Consider the following 18,037-nt stretch of genomic DNA (forward strand, 5'->3'; position numbering starts at 1 on the left):
TTGCTGGATAAAAGCCAACACACTCGGGTTGTGAAAATGTTTGACGTTATTTTTTCAGGAAAAATCTAATAACCTTGCAGAAAAACAAAAGACTCTCCAATCTCTCAAAATGTACAGAAACAAACTCCAACCTTCCTGCTCTGCTCTACGTGACCTATTTATCTCCATTGCCCTGCTGTGAGCTGCTCACACAGGACTGGTCCTCCAGGACTCTTAATGGGGCCTCATCAGTGGTGCCACGCTACGGTGGCCACTGCTCCACTTAAAACCTACAGGGGTAAAGAGGGAGCAGGAACAAGAGGAAACTGGGTGACACACAAACCCTGATGCCTAGTTCGATGTTCTCCCCTCCGTAGACGTCCATGCCTGAGTCGAGTAGACCGAGTTCTCCAAAGTAGTCCCGATTGGCCACAAAGGAGCATCCAATCATGGCAGGCGTCCTGCAGCCAGGAAAACACACTATCATGTGACACTGAGCGTTTGCAAACACCAGAATGTGTTTTTTTGTGGCTTTATCTGATGTTTATTTTGGAGTACTTTTCTACAACCCAAATCTCCACTATGCAAAGTTTCACACTTTATATTTCAGCCTATTATGTGGAGGGTAAATCTAAACATTTTTGTGCATACTCATGCAATTTATTCTTATTTTTAATTAAAGAATGGAAGGAAATCCAATTTAACACAAATATATGGGTGATAATCAGATAATTAAAATCCTATTTTCACCACTCTCTAATTTAGGCTGTAATTTTTTTATTGCTTTAATGAAGTCTGGTTTCCCATCAGGAGCTTTTTTTCTTGTTTTCCCCTAATCTTCCCCAAAACTAAAAAAAGAACTTGGTGGCAGTTTTATTGAAAATCTTAAAGAAGTGGAAAAAAATACATCTCAGAAGTGTGAGATCTGTGTTCACGTTTAAATGGGAGAAGCTGGCATACCTTATTGGTGCAGACATGTCTCCCTCCTCCCACCACTCTTTGGGTGGATTAATGTACATGCACCACAGTTCCCAGTTGTAGCCATGGCCAGAGTTCTCATAGCGCTCCACCTCAAAGGTATCGTGCTTGATGTTGTCGATTGACGGCAAGATAATCCTCTTGTGGTTTTCTTTTATTCTAGCTAGAACTGGTTCTGACCTGAAAAAAGTGCAAACACACACACACTCACACATTTAGTTGACTTTACTTTGTGCAGAAACAAAGTTTATAACATCTTTTAAGAGCACCACTTTTTTCATCCACTTCAGTCAAATAGAAAGTTCCTTGTGTCGTCCCAGTTTTATCACTAATTCTGTTTGATTCAGCCGAGTTGAGCTCTGCAGGGGGCAGTGAGAGAACTGCACGGTATACCTTAAGTTATGCACTGAGCTCGAAAATGAGATCCACAAAAAGACATCAACAGGATGTGGCAGTTGTCTTAGCGGGGTTAATAAGGTCCCTCATTGCATGCTAATTTCTTGACAGTATTTAGCCTTTGATTCAGTTCACCACCAAGCGCTCAGCTTTTTTGAATTAGTACAAAACCTTCATTTTTTATGGTTACTAAAAATTTACTTTTACGACAAGTTCTCCAAGAGGGGTCCTGTTTTGGTGTGTGTTTTATGTGTGCTTGTGATGTTTTTTTTTAAATAAAATCCGTTCAACCTGATCCCACAGCCTCAAGTGTCTCATTTTAAAACTTCTCAGGCGTGAAATAGCTTGGCTCTTCCTTTTATGCAGCTTCAGCTATCCTTTGTCTTCTCTTTCCATGGTTTCTTTGCACTTTGTAGCACTCTTTTAACACTGATACCCAAAGCTCTATTATTGTCATTGTTGTTATCATGAATAAGTAGAGAGATACTCCCATACGGTTTATGACAAAATTTAATCCGAAGTGATTGATGGCCCTAATCATGACCTTTTGACCTCGCCCCTCCCCCCCGGAAGCGAGTAATGACCGTGACGAATTGCATCCGGAGAAGGGGGGGGCGGGAACCCCCCGACATCCGGAGAAGGGGGGGCGAACCCCGGAAGCGCGCCATCTGTCGCTAAGCGTGTCGAATTGCATCCTGAGAAGGGAGGGGGGGTAAACCTCCGGAAGCGCGCCATCTGTTGTTGGGAAAAAAAAAGAAAAAAGTTTTTAGAGGGAGGAGAATAAAAGCAGAGAGGAGGAGTTCACAATTTCTAAGCCTCAGACACACAAGATGGATTTCATTCTGCAGCCCAGCAGCTCTCCTGTGTCCGATGAGATCTGCTCTCCCAAAGAAGAAGGCTTTGAATATGCCATATTCAAATACAGCATATTTACTAAGGAAGGCCTCGATCCGGACCTTATGACACTTCCGGAAATACTCCGGAATTGTCTAGTCATTTTCAGACCTGATGCGTCATGTTCCATATACATGAGGGGAGGGGTTTGGTTCCTGAAGCACAGCGGTGATGCAGCAGCTGATTTTGTGCTGTATAGAGAGACAGAGCGGCAGCTAGTTTTCCGCAAACTCATAGTCTGAATTCTGTTTCAATATTATGACGATTTTCTCTGTATTTCTTAATGGGAATAAAGAGTGACTTCCTGTAGAGATTTCAATAGTATTTTATTTTCCTATAATACAGACGCAGTAAAAAAAACCTTTAAGATGATCTGCCTAGCAACAAATTGCATTTTTAGGCTACACCATAGCTTGTGATGAAAAGAAGAACTTTCTATCCGCTTGTAACCTACAGGCTGCCTACCCCGTATGTGTAAAAATGAATAAATATCCCTTAGTGAATACTTTTCTTTGAATACTACTTTTCCTTTTGAGAATCCCTTTTACAAGGGACTGAAAAAACAAACCATAATTGCCGTGACAGGCGATCTTGTTTCACACACACACACACACACACACACACACACACACACACACACACATACACACACACACACACACACACACACCGCGGGTCAAGGAGGAGTGAGATATCAGATATCAGTTTTTTCTCAATGCTTATAACCTATAACGCGCCCCCCAAAACAATATTATTATTATTAAAACATCTATAAGGTAGGTTTTGCGCAGCCTGCTCCTTGTCAGACCAAAGTTTTTTTCTTCATTACTTTTAGCTACTTTTACACTGGGTTTTCTCAATAGACAGAAAATGAAAATGAGGAGTCAACAGCCGATATTATCATTGCTTGTAACCCGGTAAATAATTTCGTACATCTCCCCATAAAATAAGCCTTAGTGGAAAAAAGCTCATATTCAAATAAGTTTATTCCCCTCTGTGGGAAAGAGTTTTTTTCTCAGAGTCAACCATGAGGCGAGTTTTGTCAACAGCAATTGTCCATTTGGTAAAACAAATATCCGCCTCTAAGTCGTATTTTACCGTTGCAGAATGTGGAAAACAGACAGCCCTCACAGGAGGCACCCAGGGGCCCACCTCACACACCATAGTTAAAATATTTAAATTTCAACTAAATTTGTAGTAATGATCGGATTTCCTCACTTATCTACACCACACTCCTTGATTTCTTATCGTTTCTTATCGTTCCTCTGTCCCTTAATAGAAACTATCCTCCCTTTCAGTTGTCTTTTGCACTTCCATATCGCAAAGCAGTTACTGTAGGTTATTTTCTGCTTATGCATTAATGTAATTAATTAACTTATTTATCCTTAAGTACGGTAATGACTTGAGTTCTAATGCTTTTTGTCTCTTGAGTTAGCCGTCAATGTGGGATTTTTTTACCCTTTTGTTCAGTTAAAGCTGCCTTTCATTCTTCAACGCAGCTTAAACTCTAATAGGTAAGCTTTCTTGTAATTTCTTAGTTCTGCAGGCTTCTTGAAAGACATCCGAGACTCTTCTTTGGATGCTGGATGCCTTTTGTTTTGTTTTCTGTCAAGATGATCCCACACTGCTTCGATTATCTTGAGGTTCGAACCCTGGAGAGATCAATCCATGACTGATGCGTTGTTTCATCCAGGCATACTTTGACTACAATGGCAGTATGTTTGCGATCATTGTCGTACTGAAAGTTGCTGCCAATCAGACATTACTTGGTATTACATGGTCGATCAAAATCTGGTGGAACTTTTCTACATTCATAATTTGATTAATTTGGATAAGAGCTCCAACAACACTGGCTGAAATCCAGCCTCAAAGCACGGTAGAGTATCCACGCTGTGTTAAAGACGGCTATAGACATTCACTGTTGTATCTCTCTTCGGACCTCTTCCATGCATATTTCAAATTTGGATTCATTACTCCATAAGACATATTACAGCTGATTTCTTTTTCCAGTCAATTTCTTGTGTAATTTGGCACACCTCAGCCTTATTTTTCTCTGTTCTCCTTCCTTAAGAATGGCTTATTAACAGCCACCCTTCCAACTCAGATAACTTTTGATGAAATGTTTACAGCACTTGAGTTACTCGCCACGGCCATCCTAAATGCTAAGAACACTAAACTTTAATTCTAAATTACGTTAACCAGAAAAAACAAGCCAAAGTCGAGATGTTGCTGAGCTGACCTGTGCTATGCTATGCCTTCTAAAGCACGTATAATGTAAACAGAACTGGTCTTTGCACAGAAGCCTGTGGAGCTTCATAATTAACCTCAGTGTGTGAAGAGCACTCTCCATTTAATAATAGCTGTAATAAAATGTTATGGCCGACGGTGTTAAACGCTGCACTTGGGTCTAGCAGGGAAGATTTCAACTTTTCAATACGAATGAAGGCTGAAAACTGATTAGATTAATGTCTGATGATCTTTTCTGTGCTTCTTCAAGTTTGTAACACCAAACATATTAAAGGATGATGTAAGGCTCACAGGAAGAGTTTAATTAGACACACATTTACTATTTTCTTTATACTCTTTCTTTCTTGACATGTTTAATATGATTACTATCAGAGGAGAAAATGACCCTTGTGTAGTTTAAAAAAGTTTTATTTAATCAAACTGTAATGTTGTTGAACTCTGACGGACGTGTCTTTTAATCTTGTCAACAAATCCTTAATCATCTAAATCTGCCATTTATCATCTAGTAAAATGTTCCCTCTGCTTCTGCTGCACATCTCCCCGGACACTCTCCGCTTCACCTGTCCTGTGCAGGTGGTCCAACCCCTGCCTGCCTCCTTAAACTGGGGTGTTTAAATCTCTTTACCTCTGTTGTGAACTTCACACAAAGTTTGTGGTAACAAAATCAAACTGACGAGGATCTCGTTTGAAAAACACACACTCACGAGACAAAATAAAAACAGACTGCTCAAAGCAAAAGCAGAGCCCTCACAGCTGGTAGTACAAAACACAGCGACAACATGCGTATTAGATACCCTCAGTGCCAGAAGCATAAATATGAAAAAATGTGATCACCAAGAGTATCCTAACAACGGCGTTGAGGTGGGTGTTACAGTAAAAAAAAAAAGTAGCCAAATTTTCATCTGAAAATGTTGAATTTTAGTAAAAACAATGCTCTGTAGTTTGATACTGTCGTTACAGACTAAGCAGATGTTTAAAGCCTTCGGACGCTCATTTGAAACGCACTCATTCTCCTTATCAGCTGGAAACATTAAAGCCGTAAAATGACTTTTTCAAACGGATAAAAACTATTGAACAACAGCAATGTTGAGCCTGTTCCAAAATTTGGATGTACATGTGTTGAAGGTGTGGGTCTTGTTGAATTATTAAACATACATTCTTTAATTTTTCGAGCCACAAAAACAACAACTTTTAATTTTTTGAGTATCGGCCTCGGGTAGCTCTACTTATCATTGCTCAGTCAGTTGTCTGTTTGTGCTACTTTTTTAAGGAGCAGCGTATTATTGGTAAGGGTGACTTTATGTGTTTAGCTACTTAAGTGGAAGTACTGTGGATAGTTTTACCTTACATACATAGATCTACCAATACAGCTTCTGAGGTAACTGTTTACAAAATGTTATAATCTATTCAAAGGTTCTTTGCAATTTTACATTGATAAACATTATCCTTAACACATTTGGCCCACATAAAGTACTATGGCCATCACACTGTCATTTAGAATTGTTTAAATAACTCCTGTCTTAAGTCCTTCCATCAAAAAAAAAAAAAAAAAAAAAAAAAAAACATGGTTCACTTTTACATCACAAAATGTTAGAAATATAAGTCGTTCATAACAAACTGAAAGGTTGGGAGTTTAAAAATCCAAACCGATGGAAGAATCAGAATCAGAATACTTTATTGATCCCTGGGGGAAATTATTTTTTGTTACAGTGCTCCATTATAAACCAACATTAAGACAAGACAGACAATACACTAACTAAGAATAGTACAATATATACATATATATACATACATACATACATACATACATAAGTCACTCATAAATAAATAGCTGGAAAAGAAACATGTGTAGCTGTAGCAGCAAACAGTGTGTTAAGTGGATGCGTTGTACAGGGAGATGGCCACAGGCAGGAAAGATTTCCTGTGTCGTTCAGTGGTGCTTTTCGGTAATCTCAGTCTCTCACTGAACGTGCTCCTGTGACTGACCAACATGTCATGGAGTGGGTGGGAGGTGTTATCCAACATTGTCTTTATCTTGGACAGCATCCGCCTCTCCGACACCACCTTGAGGGTGTCCAGCTCCATCCCCACAACATTGCTGGCCTTACGGATCAGTTTATCGAGTCTGTTGGCATCTGCGACCCTCAGCCTGCTCCCCCAGCATGCAACAGCATAGAGGATCGCACTGGCCACAACAGACTCATAGAAAACTCATAGAAATAGGAAGCAGAAGTAGAAGACTATAACGTCTCAGAGCACACGGTGTCTATTATTGTGTAGACATGTATAAATAAGAGCTTAATAAAGATGCTTAATTTCTTAAGAAATAAACAGGTGGAGTGATCTTTATCAAAAGTGGATGTTGCATCTGGGGCTAAACCACTGTACCCAAAAAAACTTTAAAAATCTACTGTGTGTGAGGCTGTGTAAGTAAAGCTTGCCCTTCACACCCGCGTGTAATAAACCATTTGTTGGGGGGTTGTGGATTTGGCACCTCAGCATTGTGAAAGTGGGGAAACATGTTTCTGGCTGTGCATAAGATTTCTGCTTACAAATTAGAATCTCAGTTCTAAATGAAATTCAGATGTTTTTTTTAAGTATGGCTAATGTATTATTTGACTTCTAAGACACACACACACACACACACACACACACACACACACACACACACACAAGAACAACACAGAGAAGAAGAAGAGGGGGTCGTTTTACTACGCATCATAAAAACGCAATCATTCATAACATGGACAGTGAGAAGTAAAACTCGTCGTCTTACCACATGTTATATTCTGTAAACTTAAAATAATCCGCAGAAATTAGAGTTTAGTGTTTTAATTCATCTATTAAAAAACACGAGTCAACATTACTGAAGTGACGCTTTAACGATGCGTCTTATCATCGTGTTTATGATGATAAAACATGTTCTCTCGTTAGTAGATGTCTGCGCTGTCACTTGTCACGAAAATGTTCAGAGCCAGGGTTCCTCTTTAATTACCATTGATCGTTAATAGGGTCACAAAAGATTTGTCGCATTATCCCCATAAACAAAATGCTTTTATAGAAATCATTGTGATACAAATATTTAGATTCTTGATTCACAATGTGCACGAACTCAAAATCTTTAGAGGTTCATATTTATAAAGTATCGCAAATAATACATTTATACCATTGTATGAGCTACACTTCTTGTAAAAACTGATTGAAAAAAGCTCCTGTCGTGACCTTCCTTCTGTGAGGACACACACACACACACACACACACACACACACACACACACACAGAGAGAGAGAGAGAGGGAGGGGGGGGGGGAGATCATTAGGATTGGAGGCGTTTTTTGGATTTTCACTTATTGTCGGCTTTACAGTCACATAAAATTCATTCCAATTTTTTGCCTTTGCTTCAATTAAGGTGTTTCTTTAAATCTACAGCAGCTCCCTTTTCAAAAGGTTTACTGACAACTGACAACGATCAATAGCAGCATACGTGGGGGGAAGAGTATGAGTCTTACGGTGACAGCGGGGCCGTGGGAGCCGGAGGGAGGGGTGAGGGTCCGCGCTAAATTTGCAAAGTTACTGATTTAAAAATTATATTTTTGAATTTTTAATTGCATGACAAACATACGATAGACTCTTGAGCATATTTATATAGCTAAATACACAACGGTATAACCGTGCTAAATAAAAGAGGTCCAAGTACCAAAGCACTCTAATGCAAGCCTCTAAACTGCATGTTGATAAGTACGTGAAGCGTACCTCTACAGCTGAAAACAGATTGTATCCATACTTTGAGGATCTGCTGAATTGTTTTTTTTTTTTGATGAACTGCAGATGATGATGAATTCCTCTTTATTGTAGAAACAGTCCCTAAGCTGTTGTTGCTCATACTTACCGAGTTCCCTAGCTACTTCCTTACTATGTCAGTAAACCTTTTGAAAAGGGAGCTGCTGTAGATTTAAAGAAACACCTTAATTGAAGCAAAGGCAAAAAATTGGAATGAATTTTATGTGACTGTAAAGCCGACAATAAGTGAAAATCCAATCACAGAAGGAAGGTCACGACAGTATCAGTAAATATGAACCTCTAAAGATTTTGAGTTCGTGCACATTGTGAATCAAGAATCTAAATATTTGTATCACAATGATTTCTATAAAAGCATTTTGTTTATGGGGATAATGCGACAAATCTTTTGTGACCCTATTAACGATCAATGGTAATTAAAGAGGAACCCTGGCTCTGAACATTTTCGTGACAAGTGACAGCGCAGACATCTACTAACGAGAGAACATGTTTTATCATCATAAACACGATGATAAGACGCATCGTTAAAGCGTCACTTCAGTAATGTTGACTCGTGTTTTTTAATAGATGAATTAAAACACTAAACTCTAATTTCTGCGGATTATTTTAAGTTTACAGAATATAACATGTGGTAAGACGACGAGTTTTACTTCTCACTGTCCATGTTATGAATGATTGCGTTTTTATGATGCGTAGTAAAACGACCCCCTCTTGTTCTTCTCTGTGTTGTTCTTGTGTGTGTGTGTGTGTGTGTGTGTGTGTGTGTGTGTGTGTGTTTAGAAGTCAAATAATACATTAGCCATACTTAAAAAAAACATCTGAATTTCATTTAGAACTGAGATTCTAAGTTGTAAGCAGAAATCTTATGCACAGCCAGAAACATGTTTCCCCACTTTCACAATGCTGAGGTGCCAAATCCACAACCCCTCAACAAATGGTTTATTACACGCGGGTGTGAAGGGCAAGCTTTACTTACACAGCCTCACACACAGTAGATTTTTAAAGTTTTTTTGGGTACAGTGGTTTAGCCACAGATGCAACATCCACTTTTGATAAAGATCACTCCACCTGTTTATTTCTTAAGAAATTAAGCATCTTTATTAAGCTCTTATTTATACATGTCTACACAATAATAGACACCGTGTGCTCTGAGACGTTATAGTCTTCTACTTCTGCTTCCTATTTTCTATGAGTTTTCTATGAGTCTGTTGTGGCCAGTGCGATCCTCTATGCTGTTGCATGCTGGGGGAGCAGGCTGAGGGTCGCAGATGCCAACAGACTCGATAAACTGATCCGTAAGGCCAGCAATGTTGTGGGGATGGAGCTGGACACCCTCAAGGTGGTGTCGGAGAGGCGGATGCTGTCCAAGATAAAGACAATGTTGGATAACACCTCCCACCCACTCCATGACATGCTGGTCAGTCACAGGAGCACGTTCAGTGAGAGACTGAGATTACCGAAAAGCACCACTGAACGACACAGGAAATCTTTCCTGCCTGTGGCCATCTCCCTGTACAACGCATCCACTTAACACACTGTTTGCTGCTACAGCTACACATGTTTCTTTTCCAGCTATTTATTTATGAGTGACTTATGTATGTATGTATGTATGTATGTATATATATGTATATATTGTACTATTCTTAGTTAGTGTATTGTCTGTCTTGTCTTAATGTTGGTTTATAATGGAGCACTGTAACAAAAAATAATTTCCCCCAGGGATCAATAAAGTATTCTGATTCTGATTCTTCCATCGGTTTGGATTTTTAAACTCCCAACCTTTCAGTTTGTTATGAACGACTTATATTTCTAACATTTTGTGATGTAAAAGTGAACCATGTTTTTTTTTTTTTTTTTTTTTTTTTGATGGAAGGACTTAAGACAGGAGTTATTTAAACAATTCTAAATGACAGTGTGATGGCCATAGTACTTTATGTGGGCCAAATGTGTTAAGGATAATGTTTATCAATGTAAAATTGCAAAGAACCTTTGAATAGATTATAACATTTTGTAAACAGTTACCTCAGAAGCTGTATTGGTAGATCTATGTATGTAAGGTAAAACTATCCACAGTACTTCCACTTAAGTAGCTAAACACATAAAGTCACCCTTACCAATAATACGCTGCTCCTTAAAAAAGTAGCACAAACAGACAACTGACTGAGCAATGATAAGTAGAGCTACCCGAGGCCGATACTCAAGCAGAAGAAAATTAAAAGTTGTTGTTTTTGTGGCTCGAAAAATTAAAGAATGTATGTTTAATAATTCAACAAGACCCACACCTTCAACACATGTACATCCAAATTTTGGAACAGGCTCAACATTGCTGTTGTTCAATAGTTTTTATCCGTTTGAAAAAGTCATTTTACGGCTTTAATGTTTCCAGCTGATAAGGAGAATGAGTGCGTTTCAAATGAGCGTCCAGGCTTTAAACATCTGCTTAGTCTGTAACGACAGTATCAAACTACAGAGCATTGTTTTTACTAAAATTCAACATTTTCAGATGAAAATTTGGCTACTTTTTTTTTTTACTGTAACACCCACCTCAACGCCGTTGTTAGGATACTCTTGGTGATCACATTTTTTCATATTTATGCTTCTGGCACTGAGGGTATCTAATACGCATGTTGTCGCTGTGTTTTGTACTACCAGCTGTGAGGGCTCTGCTTTTGCTTTGAGCAGTCTGTTTTTATTTTGTCTCGTGAGTGTGTGTTTTTCAAACGAGATCCTCGTCAGTTTGATTTTGTTACCACAAACTTTGTGTGAAGTTCACAACAGAGGTAAAGAGATTTAAACACCCCAGTTTAAGGAGGCAGGCAGGGGTTGGACCACCTGCACAGGACAGGTGAAGCGGAGAGTGTCCGGGGAGATGTGCAGCAGAAGCAGAGGGAACATTTTACTAGATGATAAATGGCAGATTTAGATGATTAAGGATTTGTTGACAAGATTAAAAGACACGTCCGTCAGAGTTCAACAACATTACAGTTTGATTAAATAAAACTTTTTTAAACTACACAAGGGTCATTTTCTCCTCTGATAGTAATCATATTAAACATGTCAAGAAAGAAAGAGTATAAAGAAAATAGTAAATGTGTGTCTAATTAAACTCTTCCTGTGAGCCTTACATCATCCTTTAATATGTTTGGTGTTACAAACTTGAAGAAGCACAGAAAAGATCATCAGACATTAATCTGATGGACAACGTTGGACAACGTCTCCCACCCCATGCAGCAGACTGTGACAGCACTGAGCAGCTCCTTCAGTGGGAGACTGCGGCACCCACGGTGTGGGACGGAGAGATTTCGCAGGTCTTTCCTCCCCACTGCTGTCAGACTCCACAACAAAGACTTTAACTGAACAAACACACACATCCAATAACAATAGTGCAATAACACTAAGTGCAATAATCTTTTCTGGCATCGTTGTATTTTTACTCAGTTGTATATAGCATTCGTATTCTATTTTTATCTTATTGTATATTTTTATTCTATTGTATTCTACTGTATATAGTATTTTATTTTATTCTATTCTGTACAGCTGTGTACTGTATTTATTCTTATTGTATTCTAATTTTTGCGTCATAACTTTTGCACTGTCCACTTCCTGCTGTGACAAAACAAATTTCCCACGTGTGGGACTAATAAAGGTTATCTTATCTTATCTTATCTTAATCAGTTTTCAGCCTTCATTCGTATTGAAAAGTTGAAATCTTCCCTGCTAGACCCAAGTGCAGCGTTTAACACCGTCGGCCATAACATTTTATTACAGCTATTATTAAATGGAGAGTGCTCTTCACACACTGAGGTTAATTATGAAGCTCCACAGGCTTCTGTGCAAAGACCAGTTCTGTTTACATTATACGTGCTTTAGAAGGCATAGCATAGCACAGGTCAGCTCAGCAACATCTCGACTTTGGCTTGTTTTTTCTGGTTAACGTAATTTAGAATTAAAGTTTAGTGTTCTTAGCATTTAGGATGGCCGTGGCGAGTAACTCAAGTGCTGTAAACATTTCATCAAAAGTTATCTGAGTTGGAAGGGTGGCTGTTAATAAGCCATTCTTAAGGAAGGAGAACAGAGAAAAATAAGGCTGAGGTGTGCCAAATTACACAAGAAATTGACTGGAAAAAGAAATCAGCTGTAATATGTCTTATGGAGTAATGAATCCAAATTTGAAATATGCATGGAAGAGGTCCGAAGAGAGATACAACAGTGAATGTCTATAGCCGTCTTTAACACAGCGTGGATACTCTACCGTGCTTTGAGGCTGGATTTCAGCCAGTGTTGTTGGAGCTCTTATCCAAATTAATCAAATTATGAATGTAGAAAAGTTCCACCAGATTTTGATCGACCATGTAATACCAAGTAATGTCTGATTGGCAGCAACTTTCAGTACGACAATGATCGCAAACATACTGCCATTGTAGTCAAAGTATGCCTGGATGAAACAACGCATCAGTCATGGATTGATCTCTCCAGGGTTCGAACCTCAAGATAATCGAAGCAGTGTGGGATCATCTTGACAGAAAACAAAACAAAAGGCATCCAGCATCCAAAGAAGAGTCTCGGATGTCTTTCAAGAAGCCTGCAGAACTAAGAAATTACAAGAAAGCTTACCTATTAGAGTTTAAGCTGCGTTGAAGAATGAAAGGCAGCTTTAACTGAACAAAAGGGTAAAAAAATCCCACATTGACGGCTAACTCAAGAGACAAAAAGCATTAGAACTCAAGTCATTACCGTACTTAAGGATAAATAAGTTAATTAATTACATTAATGCATAAGCAGAAAATAACCTACAGTAACTGCTTTGCGATATGGAAGTGCAAAAGACAACTGAAAGGGAGGATAGTTTCTATTAAGGGACAGAGGAACGATAAGAAACGATAAGAAATCAAGGAGTGTGGTGTAGATAAGTGAGGAAATCCGATCATTACTACAAATTTAGTTGAAATTTAAATATTTTAACTATGGTGTGTGAGGTGGGCCCCTGGGTGCCTCCTGTGAGGGCTGTCTGTTTTCCACATTCTGCAACGGTAAAATACGACTTAGAGGCGGATATTTGTTTTACCAAATGGACAATTGCTGTTGACAAAACTCGCCTCATGGTTGACTCTGAGAAAAAAACTCTTTCCCACAGAGGGGAATAAACGTATTCGAATATGAGCTTTTTTCCACTAAGGCTTATTTTATGGGGAGATGTACGAAATTATTTACCGGGTTACAAGCAATGATAATATCGGCTGTTGACTCCTCATTTTCATTTTCTGTCTATTGAGAAAACCCAGTGTAAAAGTAGCTAAAAGTAATGAAGAAAAAAACTTTGGTCTGACAAGGAGCAGGCTGCGCAAAACCTACCTTATAGATGTTTTAATAATAATAATATTGTTTTGGGGGGCGCGTTATAGGTTATAAGCATTGAGAAAAAACTGATATCTGATATCTCACTCCTCCTTGACCCGCGGTGTGTGTGTGTGTGTGTGTGTGTGTGTGTGTGTGTGTGTGTGTGTGTGTGTGTGTGTGTGTGAAACAAGATCGCCTGTCACGGCAATTATGGTTTGTTTTTTCAGTCCCTTGTAAAAGGGATTCTCAAAAGGAAAAGTAGTATTCAAAGAAAAGTATTCACTAAGGGATATTTATTCATTTTTACACATACGGGGTAGGCAGCCTGTAGGTTACAAGCGGATAGAAAGTTCTTCTTTTCATCACAAGCTATGGTGTAGCCTAAAAATGCAATTTGTTGCTAGGCAGATCATCTTAAAGGTTTTTTTTACTGCGTCTGTATTATAGGAAAATAAAATACTATTGAAATCTCTACAGGAAGTCACTCTTTATTCCCATTAAGAAATACAGAGAAAATCGTCATAATATTGAAACAGAATTCAGACTATGAGTTTGCGGAAAACTAGCTGCCGCTCTGTCTCTCTATACAGCACAAAATCAGCTGCTGCATCACCGCTGTGCTTCAGGAACCAAACCCCTCCCCTCATGTATATGGAACATGACGCATCAGGTCTGAAAATGACTAGACAATTCCGGAGTATTTCCGGAAGTGTCATAAGGTCCGGATCGAGGCCTTCCTTAGTAAATATACTGTATTTGAATATGGCATATTCAAAGCCTTCTTCTTTGGGAGAGCAGATCTCATCGGACACAGGAGAGCTGCTGGGCTGCAGAATGAAATCCATCTTGTGTGTCTGAGGCTTAGAAATTGTGAACTCCTCCTCTCTGCTTTTATTCTCCTCCCTCTAAAAACTTTTTTCTTTTTTTTTCCCAACAACAGATGGCGCGCTTCCGGAGGTTTACCCCCCCTCCCTTCTCAGGATGCAATTCGACACGCTTAGCGACAGATGGCGCGCTTCCGGGGTTCGCCCCCCCTTCTCCGGATGTCGGGGGGTTCCCGCCCCCCCCCCTTCTCCGGATGCAATTCGTCACGGTCATTACTCGCTTCCGGGGGGGAGGGGGGAGGTCAAAAGGTCATGATTAGGGCCATCAATCACTTTGGATTAAATTTTGTCATAAACCGTATGGGAGTATCTCTCTATAAGTTATTCCAATGTTCATACATTTGGCAAAGATATGTTTTTTTCCAGATTTAATTTTGAGTACATGTCATTTTTGTTTTTGAATGCTGTGTTTCACTTTAATTTACACTAAAATAAGCCTTTTTCCAAATACCAAAAATTCACTCCTGACTGTTAATAACACCGTGCTTCCCGCTAGATGATAGGACCCACTCACCATGATGGGGTGAACTCCACATGGGCATCAAAAAATCCTGTCACCTCAGCAGTGGCTACCTTCCAACCCTCGATCCTGGCCCTGATCAATCCCTCTCTCTTTTGGTTCCTTACAATCTTCACCAGGCCGGGATAGCGTTTGTTCACATACTCCTCCAGTGGACCTTTCAGTTGCTCTACAGTTCAGAAAATGAAGATAACACATCAAACAAAACAAGTCAGAAATGCTTATAAAGACTGATCTTTAGTTGATCTTTGAATCTGCAGTTTAGCTTATAATCTGCACATCTATCCTTGAACAGTCTGCCAGCTGGAGTTTTCCAGTATTTGATCTGATGTCAGGACTAATAAAGCCTGAAAAGAATATATCACCATTGCAGCTAAGTTGGCGAGTTTAAGAAGAATCCCTACATGCTAAAGAAAGTGCTTGTATTTTTTTCTTAGCTTCTCTAACATCAGATCCATTGCAGCCCTCTTTACTGAAGAAAGGAGGAAAAAAAGAAAAATGCTGTTCCAGAGTCCCCTCTGGCAGCAACAATCAAAGCCTGACACATTATGCCTAGCTTGCATAATTATTTTCATGCAATCACAATAATTGGAATTCATGTCGATAAATATGAAAGGACAGCAGAGTGAGCTTAAGCAACCATTCCCAGTATGACAACTCTTTTGTCTCACTTCTCTCACTGGCAGCCTGCACTCCTTTATAAACCTCACATCAAGCCTTAGTATTGGTTGTGTGAAACAACATGATAAGAACACAAAGGGCAACCCACTAAGCACTAAATGGTAAATGGCCTGCATTTGTATAGCGCTTTTCTAGTCCCTAAGGACCCCAAAGCGCTTCACACTACATAATAAGTATTTGGTCAATAACAAAAATACAACTCAATACTTTGTAACATAACCTTTGTTGGCAATAACAGAGGTCAAACGTTTACTATAGGTCTTTACCAGGTTTGCACACACAGTAGCTGGTATTTTGGCCCATTCCTCCATGCAGATCTTCTCGAGAGCAGTGATGTTTTGGGGCTGTCGCCGAGCAACACGGACTTTCAACTCCCGCCACAGATTTTCTATGGGGTTGAGGTCTGGAGACTGGCTAGGCCACTCCAGGACTTTCAAATGCTTCTTACGGAGCCACTCCTTTGTTGCCCGGGTGGTGTGTTTTGGATCATTGTCATGTTGGAAGACCCAGCCTCGTTTCATCTTCAAAGTTCTCACTGATGGAAGGAGGTTTTGGCTCAAAATCTCACGATACATGGCCCCATTCATTCTGTCCTTAACACGGATCAGTCGTCCTGTCCCCTTGGCAGAAAAACAGCCCCATAGCATGATGTTTCCACCCCCATGCTTCACAGTAGGTATGGTGTTCTTGGGATGCAACTCAGTATTCTTCTTCCTCCAAACACAACGAGTTGAGTTTATACCAAAAAGTTCTACTTTGGTTTCATCTGACCACATGACATTCTCCCAATCCTCTGCTGTATCATCCATGTGCTCTCTGGCAAACTTCAGACGGGCCTGGACATGCACTGGCTTCAGCAGCGGAACACGTCTGGCACTGCGGGATTTGATTCCCTGCCGTTGTAGTGTGTTACTGATGGTGACCTTTGTTACTTTGGTCCCAGCTCTCTGCAGGTCATTCACCAGGTCCCCCCGTGTGGTTCTGGGATCTTTGCTCACCGTTCTCATGATCATTTTGACCCCACGGGATGAGATCTTGCGTGGAGCCCCAGATCGAGGGAGATTATCAGTGGTCTTGTATGTCTTCCATTTTCTGATGATTGCTCCCACAGTTGATTTTTGCACACCAAGCAAATACTTATTTTCCACCCTGATTTACGAATAAATTCTTTACAAATCCAACCATGTGAATTCATGGATTTTTTTTCACATTCTGTCTCTCACAGTTGAAGTGTACCTCTGGTGCAAATTACTGACCTCTGTCATCATTTTAGGTGGGGGAACTTGCACAATCGGTGGTTGACTAAATACTTTTTTGCCCCACTGTACCTATGAAAATATACTCACTGTATATATATATAATCAAAGCATTTCTTTAGCAAAGTGCACATACTAGCCCTTTTTAAGTTCATTGACATATGTGCACTCAAACAGGCCCAATGAGATTGAGGGTTATACCCCAATTATTTGTGTTAGGTTTGTAAGCTTTTCCAAATGAATACAGAAAATCAGCAAAACCACCATAAAGAAAGCTTATTTAAATAAAGCTGATATTGGGAGAACAAAGCCCAAGGGGTGGAAAATGAGTAAAAAACCTGTGAAGCAGAGAATAACATGAGGGACTGTTGCAGAGCGCATGAGTGAAACAAGCTCACAGATGAGCTGACAAAGATTGGCAGAAATCACTTTAGAGCAGCCGGGTAATAAGGAACAGGTGAACATAGAGTGGAGCAGATAATTACGAGCAAAAACCCAAACAAATACTTTCAGACAATCCTAAAGCTCTTATTTAGTTGCATAGAGCCATGTGTGAACATTTTGTCTTTACATTTTGCTTCCAAGGAACCGAACTGTCTTTTAATTCTGTAATTTATTTCACGTTCTTCAGGCTTTCTGAAGGTCCTTCAAATTTTTCTTTGGACATCATTTTATCATAATTTTTAGTGCAGTCCTTTATTTGTTTGTTCCTATGAATCATTCACACATAATAAAGGCACCTAACTCAAGGGACAAATTCGTTACTGGCACATTACCAGCAGCTTGTCACAAATACACAATTTGTTTCCTGCACAAAAAATGACAACGATAACACACCAGCAAGGTGATTACCAAAGAGCTATTAGCCAAAAACTTGACATATGTCAAGAAACTAAACAAGTAGAGGACAAAAGAACTGGCAGCTTAAATAAAAACATCTACAGCAGACGAACAGAATTTGAAAGTTGTGTCCTTAAGAAATAACACAAAACTGACACACAACCTGAGAGATGCATCTGGCATCTTATGTTTGCAAGTTTCAGTAAACTGCTGCATCTATTTCCCATT

At 39.5% G+C, this 18,037-nt stretch overlaps 2 pseudogenes across 2 annotated transcripts in view; both read right to left on the minus strand.

Moving 5' to 3' along the window:
- LOC309688212 (polypeptide N-acetylgalactosaminyltransferase 17-like) overlaps positions 1-18,037 on the minus strand; it is a 97,247-nt pseudogene that overhangs the window by 67,835 nt on the left and 11,375 nt on the right. The window lies entirely within an intron of this gene.
- LOC309688213 (polypeptide N-acetylgalactosaminyltransferase 17-like) overlaps positions 1-18,037 on the minus strand; it is a 49,998-nt pseudogene that overhangs the window by 9,391 nt on the left and 22,570 nt on the right. The window contains exons 8-10 of the transcript in view: positions 15,027-15,201; positions 940-1,137; positions 323-440 (exon numbers count right to left, since the gene is read on the minus strand). The product of the transcript in view is annotated as a polypeptide N-acetylgalactosaminyltransferase 17-like (transcript). The remainder of the gene's footprint in view (positions 1-322; positions 441-939; positions 1,138-15,026; positions 15,202-18,037) is intronic.

The sequence above is a fragment of the Aulonocara stuartgranti genome (assembly GCF_965226115.1).
Source record: "Aulonocara stuartgranti genome assembly, chromosome: 14".
NCBI classification, from domain to species: domain Eukaryota; kingdom Metazoa; phylum Chordata; class Actinopteri; order Cichliformes; family Cichlidae; genus Aulonocara; species Aulonocara stuartgranti.